Source organism: Melanerpes formicivorus, unplaced genomic scaffold (assembly GCF_026170545.1).
Source record: "Melanerpes formicivorus ecotype bairdi unplaced genomic scaffold, bMelFor1.0.p_v2 SCAF_11, whole genome shotgun sequence".
In the NCBI taxonomy this organism is placed as follows: domain Eukaryota; kingdom Metazoa; phylum Chordata; class Aves; order Piciformes; family Picidae; genus Melanerpes; species Melanerpes formicivorus.
Genome location: NW_027142363.1, coordinates 7,592,131 through 7,615,648, shown reverse-complemented (window position 1 = coordinate 7,615,648; position 23,518 = coordinate 7,592,131).

Below are 23,518 nucleotides of genomic sequence, written 5' to 3'. Positions count from 1 at the left end.
AAATATTGTTCTTCCTCCTATTCTGATAGATTTGCAAAATTAAATGGCAAACCATATAGTAGTCATAGGGACTGATATCATTGAACAAGAAATAATAGTTATAGAAATAGATTATTTGTGAGAGAAGCATATCATGATAAACAGAATACTAAAAATAAGTACAAGAATGAATTACCAAACTCCCCCCCCCCCCCAAAAAAAAAGCCAAGAAAACAAGATTGCATTTCTTACATTGTGACTGAGACTTAGTATTTCTGTCCAAGATGTCAGCTGTCTTGCTCCAGTGCCTCAGTGTCCTGTATTTTATGGAAATAAGAGACATTAATTCTTATGATGTACTGAAAGCTGTTGAAGAAAAAGTTAACTGTAACTTAAAGCAGCAGTATAAATATAATTAAGAGTAGACAAAGACCATAGATTAAGGCATATGGATTCTAACAGCCTTATTACGACATGCCAATTAGCTAACTACAGAATCAGGCAAAACTGATGTGATATTGTGTAAGAGGTTGACCACTTAGGAACTGCTTAGTAAGGAGAGGCTGAGGGAGCTGGGATTGTTTAGCCTGGAGAAGAGGAGGCTCAGGGGTGACCTCATTGCCCTCTACAACTACCTGAAAGGTGGTTGTAGCCAGGAAGGGGTTGGCCTCTTCTCCCAGGCAACCAGCACCAGAACAAGGGGACACAGTCTCAAGCTGCGCCAGGGGAGGTTTAGACTCGAGGTGAGGAGGAAGTTCTTCACCGAGCGAGTCATTAGTCATTGGAACGGGTTGCCCAGGGAGGTGGTTGAGTCATCGACCCTGGAGGCGTTCAAGGGGAGATTGGACGTGGCACTTGGTGCCATGGTCTAGTCATGGGGTCTGTGTTGATAGGTTGGACTTGATGATCCTCGAGGTCCTTTCCAACCTAAGCGATACTGTGATACTGTGATACTGTGAAACAGTAAACAAATAAGATCAATAAAAAGTAACAAGACCTCAGACTTCAATATTGCTATTAGTTCAAACATACCATTTGGGGCATAGGGAACTTAGATATAATTGCCCACAGATTTTTTTGTTTGGAGTCTTTCTTTGGAGGCATGCAGCTCATGCTGTGGTACTATCAATAAACAGTACTTACAGAAAGGAAACTATCTTTCCACTTAGGCAGAAACTTGGAGTCAAACCCTGTTATGATGGCTAGCATGCACAATTTCCATAACAGAGCTTAACTCATTAGTTGTTATAAAGCATATAGGTCTTCACATAAAAGGTATTACTGAGATGCAAGGGCATTATTATAATATAAAAAGAATAAAGTGTGAGACATAAAACACTTCAAGCACAGAAAAGAATGGGAAGTTTATAGAATGAGGCCAAAGGAATGGAAAAACAATTTTAAAGAAACGTGAAGCCAAGAATTAAATAGCATTGCTGCAGAAATATTAAAGAGAAAGGAAGTCTCTTGGAGTGAATAACCTTTAACAGATAGTAGGGATAATTTATTGGTAAAGGTGACTGTCACTGCAGGCTATTTACACAAACATGTTGCTTCAGCATTCTCAAAGGAGGAAGAAAGGCTGAAGAGAGAACTAGCAACAGGGAAATATTTATACCAAATCAGAATAAGAGAAATTTAGAACAAGAGGAAAATTCTGCTAAGGACAACAAAGAGTATTTTTATAAATACATTAAAGGCAAAAGGAAGCCCAGGGAAAAATCTCCATTCCTTATTGGATGAAGGGGGGAACATAGTAATGGAAGACAAGGAAAAGGCTGAGGTACTTAACAGCATCTTTGCCTCACTCTTTAACAACAAGATTGGATATCCTCAGGACAACTGGGCTCCTGAGTTGGCAGACAGGGATTGGGAGCAGAATATCCCTCCCGTGATCCAGGAGGAAGTAGTTAGTGACCTGCTGTGCAACTTAGATCCTAATTAGTCAATGGGTCTGGACAGGATTCATCCTAAGGTGCTTAGGGAGCTGGCACAAGAGATGGCTAAGCCACTCTCCATCATCTATCACTAGTTCTGGCTAACTGAGGAGGTCCCAGATGACTGGAAATTGGTCAATGTGACACCCATCCACAACAACAGCCAAAAGGAGGATCTGGGAAACTACAGGCCTGTGCGCCTGACCTCCGTGCCTGGCAAGGTTATGGAGCAGCTCATGCTGAGTGCCATCAAGTGGCATGTACAAGACAACCAGGGGATCAGAATCACAGAATCACCAAGGTTGGAAGAGACCTCAAAGATCATCAAAGGCCAGGATGCCATTGGCCTTCTTGGCCACCTGGGCACACTGCTGGCTCATGTTTAGGCAGCTATCAATCAGTACCCCCAGGTCCCTTTCTGTTTGGCAGCTCTCCAACCACTCTGACCCCAGCAAAAGATAAAATCACTATTAATCAATATAAATATCAAGAGAACACAAACAACAAATATGCAACCAAACCAAAACATTAGTTATAAACCAATATCCAAAATGGAGTCATCTGTGGGAAAATGATCTTCCTACAATCCATCTGAATATTGACTGGCTAGGTTGAATTTGTTTAGTCTAAACTAGGTTAGCTTTGAAGGTAGCATGGATTGTAAGGTACTGTCTTGGTAAATCACCCCATTTACTGTCGCTCAACAGTGAGAAAACTATGGATTATGGGCAGACATTTCTTCCTAAGAGGCCAAAGATAGGAGTTTTCTGAGAGATAAAACCCATCTAAATTTGCAGCACATGCAGTTCATTTGCAATTCATTCTCTATGAAGGAAGTTTTCTTTCTAGCCAATTGTAATTATTAAACCTTTTAGGTTTTGTATGCTAGTATATTTGGGATATGCTAAGGAAAGTAGTCTACCAAGTTCTGTAGATATGTGACATACTGTGTTGGATTTTTAGATTCTGTGCCAATATTTAGCCTAAAAATATTTTTGTTGTTGTTTTTGTTTATATTATTTCATGGCATCAATACTTCTCCTGCAAGCAAAACCCTCCCAAACTTCAGAAACAGGAAGGGGGGGGGGAAGTCATTATTTTCAAAATCTTAAATTTTTATGTAGATTTCTGACTGATTTCAAGAACTGCTGAGGAAAGGGTTGAACAAAACATGTAAGTAACTTGAGTGGTTGTTTCATTTTCTGTCAGCAGGAGTCTGTTTAATTTGTTAGAGTACATAGGCACAAAAGTTTTTTTTGAGAAAGAGATGCTTAAAGGTTTAATTTGTTTCAAATTTTATAATTAACCACATTATCACAGTTAACTGAATCACTGAAATTACTGATGAAGAGAAACTATTTTGGTAGTCTCCCTGCCAAAGCAGGAGTACTTCCCAGAGTGTTGCTTACAACACATTATTTTTAATGGAGTTTAAAATGCATTATGAATTGTGAACATGTTTCAAGCTCTCAGGAAACTAATGAGCAGAGTTTCATAATCCTACATCTGCAGGAGCCGTTCAAATGTAAGCCCCTGACTTTGCAAATAAATATTAATGAACTGAGTCAGTTTCTATGTACTGACTTAAGTCATTCAGTATATCAGCTGATGACAACCTATACTCATTAGGTTTAGTGCTGAATATAGTACCTGAGAAACACGTCCTAGCTGCTTCTGGGATTTTTGTTTACAGATAAAACACTGAAAGTTGAAAACAAAAATGTGATCCCTCTATTGTGAATTATAATGCATTTGTGATCTGACTAAGGACAGTGCCCTTTCATGAGGGAAACAATTAAGAAATAAAAAAACAGGAGAGGGATTATGCAAATTCTCTAATGAAATCTCATTATGTGGTAGAAATGATGTGCATCTGAGGAGATAAGCACCATTTTTATCTTAGATGGAGACAGGATTAAAATAGTCATGAGATGCTTTAGCTGCTGTGCACTAGGCAGCTTCATATTTTGGAATCATCACAACTCAATAAGGGTTGAACTGGATGTTTGGGAGTCACAGATGAATCTAAAGAGAGATACTGGGTGTAAGTCATAAATTGTGACTTTCGCTTAACCTTCTAGTGGCAGCACAATGTGGACAGTGTGAAGTGGCATTCCAAAGATAGCTCATCCCAAATATAGCTTAGAAAATACTGATTTCAAACAAGGGATACAGTTCTTGTGGCTGGCTAAGAAATTTTGAGCTTCTCTACAGCTGCATCATCAACCGTTAGACATAACTAGGCCCAGGAAATTGAGCAGAAGTGACACTTCTTCAATAGAAGGGACTGCAATATCAAATTCTACTTGTTAAAAATTTAGTTAGGAAACAGATGTCAAAGTCAAGAAAGGTCTGAAAGTATTTGGAAATGAAGATAGTCTTTTCTTATTGCTGTTTAGACTCATGTAACTTGCACTGATTATTTTTTCACACTCTGTAGAAAAGATGCTTATGTCTCAACCTGCTGTCACAATGAGAAGGTTCTTTTAAAGATCCCCCAAATGAAACTGAGATGAAACCAAGTAATTGGTTGAGGAAGGCACTTCAATCTTATTTTCTCTTCTATGTGCAAAGGCAAAAGTTAGAAGTATAGGAAAGCAGGAAAAGCAAGGAATTCTAAAACAAGGGATGGTCACCACCCGGGATCCAGCAACATCCTGGCAGTCTTAAAGGCTTCATGTGGTAGAGAAGCTCCAAATATCCAGCAGTTGCTCTGGCAATTTTGTAGTTTTTCAGTCTCATATGAGGTTGCACTCCCTTGGCTGGTTGCCATAGTTTCATGTCTAAGTGCCATTCTGCAGTTTTTGCATGTTATATAGCTCTAAACTGTGCCTGTGGGTAGGGGATCTCTCTGCCTGAAGACCCTGACCCATTCCATGACATTTGTACAGTAAGCTTCAGCTTCCAATGCAGCACTCTCGAATGAAGAACTTGCAGTAATGTCAGGTACTCAGTACCTAGAGTTGCAGAGTTAAGTTCAGAGTGAAGTGTAAGACAAGGCATCCTGTTTTGACTATTTCTCAGGACAATGGTGAGACATAGCATTATTTCTTGGACTGATTTAACTCTTTAAAGCTTGCAGCCTACAAGGCCAATCATGTCCTGGGCTGCGTCAAAAGAAGTGTGGCAAATCGAGCAATGTGATTCTGCCGTTTTACTCTGCTCTGGTGAGACCTCGCTTGGAGTACTGTGCCCAGCTCTGGGGCCCTCAACACAGGAAGGACATGGATTGGATAGAGTAGGTGCATAGGAGTGCCACAAAAATGATCAGAGGGCTAGAGCATATTTCCTGTGAAGGCAGGCTGAGAGAGTTGGTGCTGTTCAGCCTGGAGTAGAGAATGCTGCAGGGAGAACAGCTTTGCAGTACCTGAAGGGGGCCTACAAGATAGCTGAGAGACTGTTTAGAAAGGCATGTACCAATAGGACAAGGTGCAGTCATTTGAAACTAGAGAAGGGTAGATTTAAATAAGACATTAGGAAGAAATTCTTTACTATGAGAATGGTGGAACACTGGAACAGGTTGCCCAGGGAAGTGGTGGAGGCCCCATCCCTGAAGACATTCAAGGTCAGGTTTGATGGGGTTCTAAGCAACCTGATCTAGTTGGGAATGTTCCTGAGTAAGGGTGTTACACTAGATGACCTTTAAAGGTTCCTTCCAACCCAGTGCATACTATGATTCTGTGATTCTCAACAGATCAGTCTATGAAAAAAGATTTGAACAGATTTCCTCAGTGTTTAAAATGTGAATCTGACTCTGATTCTCTTAGTCTGTCTTCTGAACATGTAAAAGATAACTATCTCAGTAATATCAGCATAGGCAAGATGTAAAAAATGAACAATTTTATGTTTTCTGAAATATTCCATATTTTCCCGCAGTAGGGAAGGCTGTTATCTTTCACTCCAGGAAGAAAAAGTAAGCTGTTATCTTTTCAATATGTAAGACAGTGCAGGGAAAGCTGATTTTCTGGTGTGCTATTTGAGGACAGATTACATATGGTAGCCAGCATCGGTGGCACAAGTGATGGTTCAACCTTCTAAAAATAATTTGCTTCACTTCTATTATCAAGTGGAGCTATCTTGTTTTGAGTCCCACATGAGTTTATACTGCAGAGCATAAAGAGTTCAGAATGATGTGCTTAGATATATATCCTCTCCTGGATACTGCACGCCAATGGCCCCTACATATCAAGAAAGTAACATATAGCATTCCAATGTTTCCTTGTTTCACTGATTCTCTCTTGCTAGCTGTTTCTAGAGCATATGTCATGTGTATTTCAGAAATGGGAATGTAGTCAGGTTGTCATATATAATAATGAAGGGATGAACATAAGCTAGCTATTCCAAATTAAAGGAGACACATAACTCAGAGCTAGCTACATAACTTTATTGCAATGATAGAAAGAAGATTTTCCCCAGTCCTTCAGTCTAGCTAGGCAAGCTGGGACTCAGTGATTCTTGTTATCTGTTAGAATAGAATAGAATAGAATAGAATAGAATAGAATAGAATAGAATAGAATAGAATAGAATAGAATAGAATTTAACTAGGTTAGAAAAGGCTTTCAAGATCATCAAGTCCAACCCATCACCCACTCTGCATCCTATTGTTTTCCTTCTCCTTACCATATTCTTTTGCTAATAAGCCCAGTAATAGCTCCAAGTGCTCAGAATAGAATTAACCAGGTTGGAAAAGACCTTTGATGTCATCAAATCCAACCTATCACCCAACACTATCTAATCAACTAAACAATGCCACCAAGGGCCCCATCCAGTCTATTCCTAAACAACTCCAGTGACAGTGGCTCCACCACCTCCCAGGGCAGCATATTCCAATGGCCAGTCACTCTTTCTGTAAAGAACTTCTTCCTAACATCCAGCCTAAACCTCCCTTGGTGCGGCTTGTGACCGTGTCCTCTTGTTTTGCTGCTGGTTGCCTGGGAGAAGAGACCAAACCCCACCTGGCTACAACCTCCCTTCAGGGAGTTGTAGACAGCAAGAAGGTCTCCCCTGAGCCTCCTCTTCTCCAGGCTAAACAACCCCAGCTCCCTCAGCCTCTCCTCATAGGGCTGTGCTCCAAACCCCTCCCCAGCTTTGTTGCCCTTCTCTGGACACATTTCAGCAAGTCAACATCCTCCCTAAACTGAGGGGCCCAGAACTGGACACAGGACTCAAGGTGTGGCCTAACCAGTGCAGTGTACAAGGGCACAATGACTTCCCTGCTCCTCCTGGCCATACTATTTCTGATGCAGGCCAGGATGCCATTGGCCTTCTTGGCCATCTGGGCACACTGCTGGCTCATGTTCAGCCTACTGTAAACCCATAGTCCCAGGTCTCTTTCTGCCTGGCTGCTCTCCAGCCACTCTGACCCCAGCCTGTAGCACTGCATGGGGGTTGTTGTTGATTAGGTGGGTTGGATTAGTTGATAGGTTGGACATGATGATCTTGAAGGTCTATTCTATTCTATTCTATTCTATTCTATTCTATTCTATTCTATTCTATTCTATTCTATTCTATTCTATTCTATTCTATTCTATTCTATTCTATTCTATTCTATTCTATTCTACAGAACCCAGCACTTAGATGTATTAAATCTCATGCAATTGGACTGTGCTCATCTATCCAGCCTGTCAGGGTCCCTATGCAGAGCTCTCCAACCCTTTAACAGATCAACACCTGCCCCCAGCTTGGTGTCATCTGCAAATTTACTGATGATGGACTCAATCCCCTTGTCCAGATTATCAATAAAGATATTGAAGAGGATGGGACCCAGCACTGATCCCTGGGAGAATCAGTTGAAACATCTTACAAGTTTAATGCACAATATAAATAGCAGATTAATGATTAAAGAGAGAAAAAAATAATAGTGAAGCATACAGTAATAGCCTGGGAAGAGAGGATTTGAAGTAGTAAGAAAAGCATGTATTTTGTGCAGTGTAGAACGTTAAATACCTTTATAATCAGATCAGACTCTTCAAGAACATGAGAAAAAGAACTCTATCACATCTTTAATATTTTGACACAGAGTGGAAACACAGCAGGGAAACAAAATATTAACACACTGATTGTATCCTTTACTTATGTAAATACAGATTTTATGGATTTCTCAAGATCTGTCCCCCCATAAGTCAGTCACTCGCTCAGGTTTGCATAGGGAGTCCTGCTAGGGAACACCCTAAGGGAACGTACAAAATCAATGCAAGAACAAATATGCTTAAATATTCATGAATACAAATGTTTAATGGCACATGGTCTCAGTTTAGTCTGAAAAGCAGGCAGGGATTCTGAGGATTTACTCTTTTCATATTCAAGAAGGCACCAATTTCACAGTGAAGAGTTCATTAGAAATGCATTAGATTAGATGAATACAAAACTGTACAAATAACTACATGCTCTGTAAAAAGCCTGGCACCATTATGCTCTGTGGTGGCAGATGAGCAGTTAGAAAAGAAGAAAGCTGTACAGCAGCTTCATAAGTCTCACGGCATCTCAACAGTTGCAGTAGCTATGAAATTTCATCACCTCACTTCACTTTCTTTGGGAAAGATGAAAAAATACCATGTTGTACTGTGTAACCCACAAGTTATTCCCCCATCCCACCCCCAACAACGTGAGCAGCAGTTCTTATTATGAATACATTTGTGTTACACAAATTTTTCTAGACCCCACTTCTTTCCAAAGTCCCTGATCTCCTTACTCTAAATTCTTCGTGAGTCACCTGATAATGTGATGTGCCTGCAAAGTTATTCCAAGAAGCACTATTTTAAGAGGTAGGAATTATCTGAGGTGTGTATGATGGATACGGTCTCCATGAGATAAAGCACCGATGAGGTCTCATTTCCAGGAGATTCACATTTCCTAAATGATTAACTGTTTAACTGGGATTGACTAGCATTTTCTGCTGTTTCTGCATGTATTTTATAATCTCCCACAGAGTACTTTCATGCCAATATAAGTGCTATTTCCATTAGTAGCAGACTTCCTTTGATGTTATGCAAAATATCTTGTTAGCATTTGGGCTAATGAAAGCTATTAACAATGAACTTTTGACTCTTTAAGTTGTGTTTACTCTGCTGGCCTGCTGCCTATCTTTATGAATGTCCAGTAACATCAGACAGTATATGAATAAGAGAGGCTTTGATTAACTTTCTGCATGTATTTACACTCCTTTTACATGAAAAAGAAGAAGGGGGAGGGGTAGGGGGAGGGGTAGGGGAAGGGGAAGGGGAAAGGGAGGGGAGGGGAGGGGAGGGGAGGGGAGGGGAGGGAAGGGAAGGGAAGGGAAGGGAAGGGAAGGGAAGGGAAGGGAAGGGAAGGGAAGGGAAGGGAAGGGAAGGGAAGGGAAGGGAAGGGAAGGGAAGGGAAGGGAAGGGAAGGGAAGGGAAGGGAAGGGAAGGGAAGGGAAGGGAAGGGAAGGGAAGGGAAGGGAAGGGAAGGGAAGGGAAGGGAAGGGAAGGGAAGGGAAGGGAAGGGAAGGGAAGGGAAGGGAAGGGAAGGGAAGGGGAACACTTCCTTTAAACCTGTGTTGAAATAAGTTTTGGATTTGGGGGTCAGTGGTGCAGAGTTCTTAAAATGCTGAAGAGCAATAAAATATTTACTTTATTACTTAATACACAAACTTCAAGAATATAATTTAATAGTAAATTCTGTAAACTGGAATTGAACAATGATTATCCTGTAAGAGTGAAGTATTTTAATACAATTTCTAATGGAAGTTTGAAGGTAAAGTAAGTAGCAATATTACATTATCATCCCTCTATAGCAGGAGCTTGAAAAGGCTACACAATTTTCTCTTTAAGACCAATTAATTCTTCAAGTGAGAATAATTCATTATTAACAGGAGCCACTGACTTCGTCTACTACATTTTCTCTTGATCTAAAAATCCAACCTGCTATCTAAGAATTAATCTGTGACAAACTAACTCTAAGACGTTTTGAAATTTAAGTGAAATATTTCCAGGTTTTGTCTCCAAATAATTGAGATCTTGGCACGTACAGGCGCAGTCTTAGAAACATAATGGAATAGCATAGAAAGTGACAGTCAAAAATCTATGGTTAAAGTTGAAATTAGTCTTTATTTCTATCTTGTTTCCATTAGTATTCAATTTCTCAGTAAGTTATTGCTCATATTTAAGGTTTCTGAGCATCTTTTGACAACCTAAACCCATGCATTTTCGAAGGCTACCTTGAGTTACAATCATTTATTTATCCATTCTTCATATAGGAAGACTTATTATCTATCAGAACCTTTTTTTTCCCTTGTGTTTTTGGTGGATACAGGTTCTGGGAAAGGTGCCTTCACCTGTACTATACAAGAGGCTTGGCTTTTAAATCGCCACAAATAATTAAGCAATTATACCTATGCCCTACTGGACTCCATGACCACAAGGGGGCAGAACAAACGTTAATCATAGAAATCCAATCCTACCTTCTTTCAAGGCACGTAAAAAGTTCTTTCTCTAAGCATAGCATCATATTTCTCTTTCAGCTGAATAAAAAACATATTTATTGGAGACATTTTTTCCAGTCAATTTTTACATCCTATTTTTTTTTAAAGAGAGATATTACATTCACATCCAGAAATATTGACAGCACCACTTTGAGAACACAGGTGATTAGAGATTTTTTTTCCCCTCTCTTTTCACAAGTAGAAGCATTTTAGATTCATATTTATGGTTTTAAAGAATCAAATTATAAAAACTATTTTCAACTTAAGCCTGAAAGTTTTCTTTTCATTCTAAAACAGATTCAGAATGTGAATGTGCCAGTACTTTAACCCTGGCAAGGCAAGTAGGACATTGTATATGAAGAAAAGTATATTAGTTGTTCAGGAGCTAGTGTAGTCTTTTTATTGAACATAAAATGTGCTTGTTAAAGGAAGGCAAATAATATTATTTAATTTTGTTTTCCTGCATTAATAGATGACTTTATCATGAACCTAAAGGCCAAACTGTCTGGTACAACACTGAATTGTTTGTGTTCACAGTTTGTATTACATGAGAAAAAAAATATAATGTGCAGAAAGGCTGGCATTTAAAGTGCTTAAGTAGGCTGTGTGTTTCAGCACTCACAGCTCTTTATCAATCAGATGCAATGCAGAAGATGGGGAGAGTGAAGGGATGAGGCATAGTCTGCACCCAGACAGTAGCAAATTCTGTTTACAAACACAATCTGTATCAAAGCAGTTGGAGGTTATTTTCATAGAAATGCTAGGCAGACCAATTTATTTCTTACATTCATAGTTCTGAGCTTGCCAAACAATCAAGTGGTAGCCAGGCTGAGACATGTGCTACCTTCATTCTGGCTCCCAGGAAAATGGTGTGCTGCAGGCTTGTATGGGGTTTTAATGAGCTGGAGAGACCTGGGAGCATCTGATGCATGGCAGGAGACTAATCTGTGCATTAATGCAGCTACACATACGTACATGTATATAGGTGAATTAAATACAGGTAAAAGTATACAGTGCTTCACCTGTTCTGTTTCTGACAGAAATAACTGCATACAAAACAACATGCTAATATAGTTCAGCTAATGGTCAAACAGACCATGGTCTAACGGTCTGCTAAGCAGGCTGAAAATTGCTCTGCTCAAAGGCAAAGAATTAATTGTCTCATCTTCATGTTATACAAGCAATGGCCTCAATTTCAGGGCATTCTGTGGCATTTTGATAGGATGATGCAGCCTGTATTGAAGGTGCAATAAAACTCACCTCACGTTACCAGCTCTTTTGATGGACTTCAGAGCACACACTGTCACAGGGCTTGCAAGATTTTAGGATTGTGATTAGAATTAAAGGTGATCTTGGCATACTGAAGAGGTGGTCTGTTAAAAAGAAACATTAAAAAAAAAAATAATTTCATTGTTCAGCTGGGAAAATGTGGCCATGGAGTACAAAATGTCAGCTACTACCTTTCTAGGAGACAAGCTAAGGATTTATAATTGCAATTGATCAGCAGTAATCTCAGGCTTCCTGGGAAAAGGCAAACTATGGACAGTAAGAAGAACAATAGGCTATCAGATATGTAAACTTCTATTAATAGTAATTTACTTGGACTCAGAGCATGAAGTAGAATTGGAGTAGATAAAAACATGATATACTGACCAAGAAAAAGTGGACACATTAGAATGATTTAGAGGAAACCAGTAAGTATACTGTACTTAACTGGGATTCTTTAGATAGCAGGAGAAAAACACAGAGAAGAGATAGCTGTTTTCAAATGCACAAAGGTTGCTTCCACAAGCAAGGGAATACTTGGTTCTTTGGCTCCATAATAAAGATATTACAACCAAAAAAATAGATGGTAGGCCTCAGAAAAAAAGAACAAAAACAATAATAAAGCACTGAATATTTGTTCAGAAAGGATAGAAAATCTTTATATCACTGAAGATTTTACTGAAGAGGTTGAGTAAACTCCTGTATCAGCTCTAGGAAGGAAAGGCATGCAGCAGCAGTAAGAGTCCTTTTGTAGTTCTTAGCCCTCCTATTTTCTATGATCCAGTCATGTCCCTTTCTTAACATGTTATTTCTTTCTGAAAGTAAGTCAAAACAGAGCAAAGCCGAAAGTACTTCAATAATTTGTAATATTTTCCCCAAGAGCATTTAATTGGAATAATTGTACTGCCTGAATTTCGCTTTAGCTGTGCATTTAATTTATTAAAATGTTGCCTCATAGATTCATTGTGGTGAATTATGGCATGTAAATCTACCTCTTCAATGATCACCTTTCAGATGGCCAACAAAATAATGCCTCTGCACGTTTTGACATCAATATTATGTTGTTTGTGCACTCAATAATTTGAAAATGTAAAATATATTCAACCCATGGTCACATTCTCTAAGCATAACATGAAACTGGTAGGGTAAGGACTCTACTGAAGCATTTAATCTTTTAAGCAATGGCTTTGGTTTCACCAGTTCTAAAAGCTGTTTCCTAAACTACATGTTAAAAACCTGCCCCCAGATTGTTCTCTGCTATTGCCCCCTCTTCATCAGCCTGGCTGCAGGTAGTCCATTTCCCCTGACCTCTTGCTCTCTTAAATTCATACCCAGAAGATCCCTGACATAAGACAATAAGCTATTCATCAATCAAAAAAGCAATAAGAATACATCTGGATGTCTCCTAGCTCTTATGGAATAGAATTAGAATTAGAATTAGAATTAGAATTAGAATTAGAATTAGAATTAGAATTAGAATTAGAATTAGAATTAGAATAGACCAGATCAGACCAGACCAGACCAGGTTGGAAGAGACCTTTGAGATCATCGTGTCCAACCCATCATCCAACTCCATCTAATCAACTAAATGATGGCACCAAGCACCCCATCAAGTTCCCCCCTAAACACCTCCAGTGAGATGGGCTCCTCAAAGGGAGCACAGGTACATTAATGCTAGAAATTTGGAAATGCCCCTCTGCAAGAAGTCACTCTGGCTTTTGGAGAAGGGCTGAGGGGCCTGGGTGTGGGGCCTGGGTGTTAGGACAAAACTCTTGCATCTCCAGCAGTTCAGGCATGCAGGCAGCACTGTATAACTTAGCTTCTAGGGATCCTCCTAAAGCTCCCACACCAGTAAGTGCCAAGGTGTCTTCAGTCAAACAGCAAAACCTAGCAGTATGGCAAATTAGCTATTGCTGGTTTTCAGCTGTAACTTGCCACTTTCCAACCACATTTGTTTTTTGCCTCAGTTGCGGTTCAGTTTAATACAGTTTGGATGACCTGATAAAAATCCAGAGTGAATTTAGTGAACAGATCATTTTTCATACCACAAAAAGTGAGCCAGATATTGACTTAATGGATTTGGAGAAGGCTTGGATGAGTCATTCTTCTCCTAGTTAATTGATATTGCTAGCACATGCTAAATGTATCCCTAAATAGCAAAATAATTTATAGAATGTGCTTTTCTGGCTGTTAATTGTGCAGCTGGATAACTGCATTTAAAAGCTCATCCAATTCTCTTGAAATCACTAGAAGGTTTTCCACTGACTCAGAGGAAGCTGAAGTAGCTTTTGAGGGACCATTGTCAAAGACAAGAGGTGATTTGACTGTATAAAAAGATTCAGGATCTTTTAAGTAGAAATGTGCTGTATCCTTAGAGATTTTACAACGCCCTAAGGACAGAAGCAATCCTCCTTTATCATCCTTCTACTTTTTAAGAAGGACATAAATCTGCTGTTTGGTTTGATGTTAGGCTTTTTTTTTTAAGGACTCTGACCTTTTCCAAAACCCTTAAAAACATTTCACACATACAAACTGAGGGTCATAAAGCAGCTGATAGTTTGACAGTTTGAATAAGAGTTCCTTTTGCTCCTAAGAATCTGTAAGTCACTATTCTTCCAAATATCATAGAATCATAGAATCAACAAGGTGGAAAAGACATCAAAGATCACCAAGTGCAACCTGTCACCCAACACCTCAGGACTACTAAACCATGGCACCAAGTGCCAGGTCCAGTTCTGTCTTGAACACCTCCAGGGACGGTGACTCCACCACCTCCCTGGGCAGCACATTCCAATGGCTAACAGCTCTCTCTGTGAAGAAATTTCTCCTCACCTCGAGCCTAAACTTCCCCTGGTGGAGTTTGAGACTGTGTCATCTTGTTCTGGTGCTGGTTGCTAAAGAGAAGAGACCAACCCCTTCCTGGCTACAACCACCTTTCAGGTAGTTGTAGAGAGCAATGAGGTCTCCCCTGAGCCTCCTCTTCTCCAGGCTGAACAATCCCAGCTCCCTCAGCCTCTCCTCATAGGGCTTGCACTCAAGGCCTCTCACCAGCCTTCTCTGGACACATTCAAGTGTCTCAATGTCCTTCCTAAACCGAGTGGCCCAGATCTGGACACAGGACTCAAGGTGCGGCCTAACCAATGCAGAGTACAGGGCACAATGACCTCCCTGCTCCTGCTGGCCACAGTACTCCTAATGCAGGCCAGGATGCCATTGGCCTTCTTGGCCACCTGGGCACACTGCTGGCTCATGTTTAGGTGGCTGTCAATCAGCACCCCCAGGTCCCTCTCTGTTTGGCAGCTCTCCTTGAGAAAGCAAGAACAAGATCTTCGTAATGCTATTAAAGACAGACATGCTGAATGGCACTAATAACATAATATATAAATTCTATTTTATAGAAGATATAAAAATATACATACTGCTCTTCTAGTTGGAAAACAGGAGCATAAACATCATCAGCCACTGGAGAAAATAAAAAAAAAAGTACTGAGAAAGCAGGTTAATTATCTTTATCTTGTGTAGAGAAACAAAATTATTTTGTGGCACCTTATTTTCTGACAAAAAAAGTTCAGTTTTGAAAAGGCATGCAGAGGAAGTAGTCCAAAGGGAGGAAGTCTTTTGTGTTAATATCAGTTCTGGCCTTTGTTACGGCAGTCCAGAGTTGAGCTCTAAAGATCAGCAGAAGTAAATATGACTTGCTTTCTTTTTACTGTTTAGCATTTGATTGCCTTTATTTATTTATTTTTAATCTGAAGGTCACAAGACTTGAGTTCTGATAAACTGCCAAAGAAGGCAGATTCCAGAGGCAGCCCTCTGAATGGCAAGCTCAAACACACGAGTTTCATCCCATCTTATCTCAGCTGCACTAACAGGGCTGTGGTCTATCCAAAGCTTTAAAGGTCATGAAAACGCCTTGAATTGTACTAAGAATGTCAACATGAAGATTTGCCTCAGGGTAAAATATTTAATTGTCTGTGTAACAAGAAGTCATCAATCATTCTACCCATAATAGAGTTTACAGTCTGAAAGTTAGAAAACAGTTGATTGATTTTCAGCAGGAAAATGTTAGGAAGACATGGTAACAGGGGCCATTCTCTGATGATGCCAAGAGAATGCAGCAGCAGCAATGTGCACAGTCATATCCTGAACTTCTCATGAGTGAATAAACCACAAATGCACACAGGAGAGGAGGAGACCGGACTCATTTGTGAGCTCCTTATTCTCCAGCTCATGACAGAACTTGTCAGACCAAGGAAACATACAGCTTTGGGCTTACACACTTATCACCTTCTTTTGAGTAAACAAAGATAGCAAATAACTTCTTTTCACACAACAGCTTCAAGAATTATTATTTCACTGACTTAAAAAGTGAGGAACTGAAATGCAGAAGTTACCTAATTACACAGCTACACAGCAAGTCTATTCTTCCCCAGAATGTGATTGGATTGTCATAAACAGACAAAATTTTACAGTCTGTTTAATTTCAGGATCTAGGGACAGCTCATCATACCTCTTCAAATGAGCAAATTCTATATGACAATTTATACCCAGTATGAAATTAAGGCAGTGGGAGCATAGGTGCCTGTGCTTTTTTGTTCCTTGATCTGGCTCTACTGAACCAACAGAAGCTCCTCACAGATTTCTCCAGTACCATTCAAGGTGGGTGTCTCAACTTTCTGTTTTCACTAAATATTCCTTTGGAAAAAAAGAAGGAAAAAAGAAAGCAAAAAGGCAGCATTATGCTATATCATACATCATACATCAAGACATACTTTGAATGGCAAGCTATTCACTTTTGGAGGGATGGGTGTTGCTATAGAAAGTGCTACTTATGATGAGTGCTTAAAGAATGATTTGGGCAATGGTTTGGAGAGAAATTCCAAGTACAATTGGCAAGACATTTTCCAGTCCAGTTTCCTAAGAAAATTAAAATGTATGTTAAAATTTAAGCAAATAAAACAAACTTGTGAAGGCTCAATGGTGTGTTTGGAGCTTTTATCACATTTGATTCATCTGCATGTCAAATAGCCTGAGCAACCATTCAGCAATCACAGTGTGGAAAAGAAGGCAGAGATACAGTAAACACCACAAAAATGGTTTGTATAGAAGCTGCATTTGGCTCAGCTTTGTCCCATTTCCTGTCACAGAAGAAAACCAGCAATATTCAGCTTTTGACAGTGTACATAGAGAGTAAAAAAGACAAGCAAACCCATCATTATCACTATTTGGAACACTTTCAGTACACCAAAACCAAGGTACTTAACTTCTGTACTTCAATTACTTTGCTGTATATTGAAGCACTTTGTATAGTCTCTCATCTGCTTTATCAAGCAGGTATATTTAAAGAGATAGTATGTCTCAGACTTATTTTTTTCCTTCCCTTTGCTAAATCTGGTGGCTGGGTTGATTTACACCTTCTCACATCTGCATATAATATTACTAGCTTATTCATTGTGACAGCCTCTAGGAAATTTAGGAATTATTAGCTTCATTTTACAGATAGAGTATGTGGGAGGCCCAGTGAAGCTGGGTGTACACAGCTTTCCAAGTCAACAGGAGCTGTTGTGGTAAAGGTGCCTATGCCCAGAGCTATGCCCCAAATACTGTCAAAGCATGTCCCTACATATTTTGCTCACAGCTCCCCCTCCCCCTTCCCCCTCCTTTCTGGTGAATGGCCATTGGAATGGGCTGCCCAGGGAGGTGATGGAGTCACCATCACTGGAGGTGTTTAGGAAGAGACTGGATGGGACACTTGGTGCTATGGTTTAGTTGATTAGACTGTGTTGGATGATCGGTTGGACTCGATGATCTCAAACAAGATCAGATTTTGGGGGGTATTTTTGTACTAGTTTCTGAACAGTCCGATTTTACCATACTCAAGTCAATCAACACCTTACAATATACTTTGCAATTTGTTCGACTGTAGTATATTAGCTGTGATAACATACAGAAAAATAAAGTGCTGTTAATGGATTGTAATAAACTGTTAAGTTCTGAGCCTTTCTTAGAGACTTGTATGAACATTCCCAGCATAGCTTCCTCCTGAATTTCCAGCTACAGCTACATTCCCTCATGTAGATATAGCTTCTTTCCAGCTTTTGATCCATTAATTTTCTCCTATTTGTCAGTTAGATGAGTCAACAGAGACGATGATGAATCTCCTACTCCTCTCTGAAGATCTAATTCTGCTGTCCACAGTTTATTAAATTGTTCTGTTTTCAGCAACATGCAAAGAGGGTGCACCAGGACAGACTTTGTGTAAAAGTTAAACTCATATAATAACTGTGCAATGAATGCATATCACGGTATGACTGTACATATAATTGCAACTGTTTGACAGAATAGTGTGTCTGGGTCACTGTCACTGGAGGTGTTTAAGAGGAGACTGGATGAGGCACTTGATGCTGTGGTTTAGTTGATAGGATGGTGTGGGTGATAGGTTGGACTTGATGATATCAAAGGTGTTTTCCAACCTTGTCTATTCTATTCTATTCTATTCTATTCTATTCTATTCTATTCTATTCTATTCTATTCTATTCACATTGTCATTACCTGCATATTGCTACTTTTTATCTACAGCCTACAGAAGGTTGCTTTTCTTGTGCATAATTATTTTCTAGCATAACCAGGACTTTTAAAACAACAATTTATAGGTATTAAAGTTGAAAGCAAAACTCATGGCCCTGCATAAAGAATGACTTTGCAAGATTATTTATACCTAAGAAGGAAAATATTTCTTTAAAGTTGAGTCATTACATTTGTCAATGACACTACAAATCTTAACCGAAGATAGCAATTAATTTAGAAGTGGGGAGAATAGAAACCAAATATGAAGCAGGGATAATCTAATAATAGTATTTTATTTAATTAATCAATCTATTGAGTAGAAACATTTGTAGAGCTCTGATATATTACAGCATTTTTGGCTTGTTTGCTTTCTATCTTTATAGTACTGTTCTTGCTGTTGCAGTCACACTGTTAGGTCTTTATTTATTCTATTTAATACTTCTCAATAATGTTTCAACCCTATCCTGTCAGTTCATACTACACCATTTTCACCAGGATGACTGATTTACTGTTTCTGAAGGTGATGACAAAAATCTTTCCTATGAAGCTGCAGTAGTGTATCTCTTTTTCCAGTGCTTACTGGTGGCATAATTAAAATACTCTGAGAAGAGAGAACATAAGAAGCAGAGAGATTTTGCCTTCCCAGCTAACTTTAGGAACATGTCTGGGTGCTGTTCCAGCCATGGAATTTATGAAAGTCCTGTCAGAAAAACAGAAGACAAAATTCCATTACTTAGCTAAGATCTGACAAAAGTATTCCTCCAGATGCTTTGTTTTGCTTTGTAAAGAAGCAATGGAAAATTAAGACATGTTCTCAAGATTCAGAATATGATTCTACTCAGTTGAAAACAAAGCCATAATTTCATCTTGCTCCTGAAACCATTTTCCTTCTCTGTATCTACAACATCTTATTCACATTCAGCTTGAGCTCTCTGGGCTTCTTCCAGGTGCCAATTTATCTAAAATATTAGGACAGCTGGGACACAGCAGGGAATAGAATAAGGGACAGGGCTACGTTAACAGTTGAGTTCTGTTCTTGCTCTTCAGACCAATTTGCAGAATCTTGGGCATGTCACAACCTTTTTGTATCTCAGTTTCAATACGATACAATGATAAACCTTTCAGGGTTGTTGTGGTGGTGGATTTTGCACTGAAATATGCAGCTGAGAACAAGTGTAAGGGTGCACAAAGTTCTCAGTATAAACAAATTATTCAGCAATAGCAACCCTCTAAACATTTTAAAAATATCTTTATATCATGAAATGTTGGAACCAAAAGTATGCTAAGTATCACTGCAAGGTTAATTGCTTAGCTTTTTGTTGACTATCAGGATATTATCATGTTCAATATGACTAGTATTTAATGTACTGCTGTTCCTATGCACAAAACAGCTAGAGACTGCAGTGAAAAAACCTGAAGTAAATCCATCACTGCAATGACAGCTTTGTAGCTAATATATTAGACAAAGCATACATTTCCTCAGGCAGACTCTAAGACTGCATTTAGGGAATTAAGCACATAACTCCTGCTATATTTGGATTTTAAAAATACCAAAACTATGAAAATTAAATCAGTTCAGAGAATACTGAAAATGTATTTTGAGTTGTTTGGTTCCTACCTGAGTTATTGAGACATAATGGATAAGCATTACTAACTATCATCAGAGAGCTATGTAAATATAAGAGCAAATATCCCACTAACTGGGATCCTTTTCTATCTGGAAACAACTCTCCTCTTCCCTACCCTTACTTACACTTATCTTTTCCTCTTTTTCCTTCATTTAGTCCCTTCTCACTTTGTTCTATAAGAAGGAAAATAAAACTTAGAAGTTAAAAAACCCAAACCAACAAAACAAACACAGCAACAATCAAACCAAGCACACACCCCAAAAAATCCCCACTAAACCAGACCCTAGAACTAAAACTTAGCTGTCTTTGTTCTCATGGTTTGACTTTGGAAACTTATCATCATTGCATATTATTGTCTAGCACTTTGAATATTTTTCTGGTTTGAAAAGCAAGAAATCACATACATACTGACACTAGTATTCAATATTTCTGGTTTCTCCAGTCTTAACCTTTTACTCATCAGACTGATGTACTTAGATGACAAATCTTCCCTGAAGATGAAGAACAAACAATAAAGGGAGAGACTTAACAAAAGAGAGAGAGAGGAAACACAAGAGAGTAAAAAATGTCACTGGCAGTAAATAAAAATTAGAAACATAGCATCAGGAAGATGGCTTTATATCACCTGTAAATCTGTTCTAAAACACAGGAGAGAGGGTAAGCAGTGAGGATTAACAGAAAGGGCGGAAGACAATTTTAAGGGGATGTGCAACAATATTACAGGTGTATACTACTGTATGCTTACTTGACTTAAGCAGGCTGCAAGAGTAAAGACTTCCTGTGTGTAACTAGCATGGGAGCTGTCTATAGCATCTGCAGTAACTGTTAATAACTGTCTGAAGTGATCTCCTTCTGTGTTCAGATACTGTGCAATGCAAGAGGGTATCCTGTGTTATCCATACATCACTGTCACAGTAGTAAGTGCATTGGTGTTCATATATGCATATGTTCACATTTCTCACTTATTCCCTCATTTATGTATTCACAACATGTATTTTTCTTTCTTAAATTTGGGGTTGCAGACAACTTGAATTAAAATACAAGTTAAAAAAATCCAATGAGTTTGCCATCCTCTTTTTTTGGCAAGGGTATGCATATCCCACTCATTAAGCAATAATTCAGCTGATATGATACACAATTAGTTGTTCACAGGACCAAATCAAGACTTAGCTACCACCTTTAAGGAGCCACTGTGCTTGAAGGAAATTAATCATCTATCATCTTCAAGCATACAGATGTTAGGATCAAAGAACCAAGCAGACATCAGTATCAGAACAAATTACCTTAAGGCTGCCTTTATAATCACTGGAATGAAGGAGTCACTCTTACAGCATCATACAATATCTGTTGCATGCCAGAAGTGCAAGTTTATTCCATGGAACTAGCTTCAGAGAGAGATGCTTGTAGTTTTATTTAGGTCATCAGAGTTGTGTTCCATCTAGAGAGCCACTGGAAAACACATAAAGACCTTTCTTATACACCTGTATTCTTTGATCTGTGTTGCAACTAATGCTGCTGAGCTGTAAGTAAATGGTATGCTAAACATATGCAATGAGAGACACATTTTTATGCTGCGTAGTCTTCTGTGATAAACACTATGCTCAATTACTGTATTGGTCATTGAGATAGGCTACTGAAACTGCTGCAATTATGTGTTTATTACTGCATCTATTTCATGACTCAGAGATTTGATTTTCTTTTCTTCTCATTAAATTGGTTGTGTTTAGTTGTTTATTTCCCACATTCATATCTTCATTGCAAGCCCAGTGTCTAAAATATTTGGTGGAAAACACATGGAAATATCCAGATACTGAGGAATTAAAACAAAATAGCTAAGTCATTTAGTTATTAAATTGGTATTTAACAGACTAGATGAATACATGATGAGTTATGTGTATTACCAGATAAGGGGAAAAAGGTCTGAAACATTAGTAAACAGTTACAGTAGGTTCAATGAGACTTTTGGGTTCTTACTCAGGCACAACTGAAATCAGATAGAACACAGCTCCTAAAGGAAGAATCCTATGATGGAGAAAACCAGAAGGACTAGAAAGATTCAGAGTCTAACAGGCAATAATATTTTGAAAGCAGGGTTTGTCTTCTGAAATTTGATACCCATTTGACAGGCAGTAGGCTGGCTTCTTCCAAGCAGTAGGTAGTATGACTTAACAGAAGGAAGCCTCCTATGGCTGATAGAGCTACAATAGATATCATACCATACATTGTTCATATACCTAAATGGAGGTTGTTATGCCATCAGGGCAGATCTCAAAATGTCTGAGAAAGATTTTAGTTCCTAGCTCAACTACATCCCTCCATGACCTTCATAAAAAATTCTATCTGTGAAGCAGAGAGAGCATATCCCATCTTTACAAGAGATAGGGACAGTAAAATCAATCCATGGCTTAACTGCTCAGGCAGCAACAAATGGACAAATGTACAGAGGTACAGGCACTACTGGACTGTCATATTGCAGGTGTGACAAGGGACACCAACTCCTGGTCTCAATATCGCTTTTATTAAACTTGTGTGCATAATTGATCATATGTAGCTAAAAACCTCTAATGGGGGGCCAGAAAACAGCAAATATGATGCACAGTAACAAGTTTCACAAGTTAGGCCCAAAGATTTATAAGTTAGATGATCCTTGATAGAGACACAAATGAATTTGAAATGTTCCACAGCAAGCAGTTCCCACCCAGGGGATGCAAACATACTACTTCTATAATAACTAAATATTTGCTTTGCATCTAGAGCTACCTAAGATTAAAAAAGAAAAAAAAAAAGAAAGAGCAAATCATAAATTCATAGAAATGGTAGAGAAATGCAGAAGCAGTGTCAAATGTGGTAAGTTAATAAAAAGCAAATAAAATCTATATGGTTTGAACAAAGCCTAATGCATTATTCATAAAGAAGATCTTTCACACATAAGGTTTAATTCATCGCCCAGTTTACTGTATTTTACAGTATCAATTAGAAAAGAGGGATTTTCTTCCCCTCCAAAGTTAGCAACACAGCTTCACAGTGAAAGAAAATATATTATGACATTTAATAGTTTGATGAGAGATGCACAAATGTAAATCAGCAACACTGAAGAAAATCAGCAAGTGAGGAAGAAAAAGTGATTGGTTTTGAAAACTCATTCGGTCTCCAATGATTAGATCTTGGCAGGCCTATTTTTCTGGCATGGCCTGATTTACAAGATGTGACTGTGGAAAGGAGGAATGGGGCAGAAGGATGTTGGTTCTCACCCACCTCCAGTCTTTAGTAAAAGGCCAGATACAGGTAGTCAGTGGGTGGGAAAAAAACACAAGGAAAAGCACCAAAAAGCAGAAATAAGAAACATAATAAAGTTTTTCTTTCATCTCTTTTCACATTAACTGCTGCTAAAGATAGCATATACCTGGAATTTATATGTGGGCTACACAGATTTAACTAGGCTGTAAATGGATTTTGAGTGTTACTGTGGTGGGCTGAAAAAGTATTATCTACACTATGGCAGATTTGAACCTTGTCTGTCCTTAAATGTTATTTAGAAGTCTGTTACTAAGATGACAACTATTAAGGTGACGATTTCTTAAAACAATAATATTAGATAGCTTTTCACAGTGAAGGACCTTTTGAGGCTTTCAATTTTGGATTGTAGTTTCTCTGCATCCTATTGTTTTCCTTCTCCTTACAATATTCTTTTGCTAACA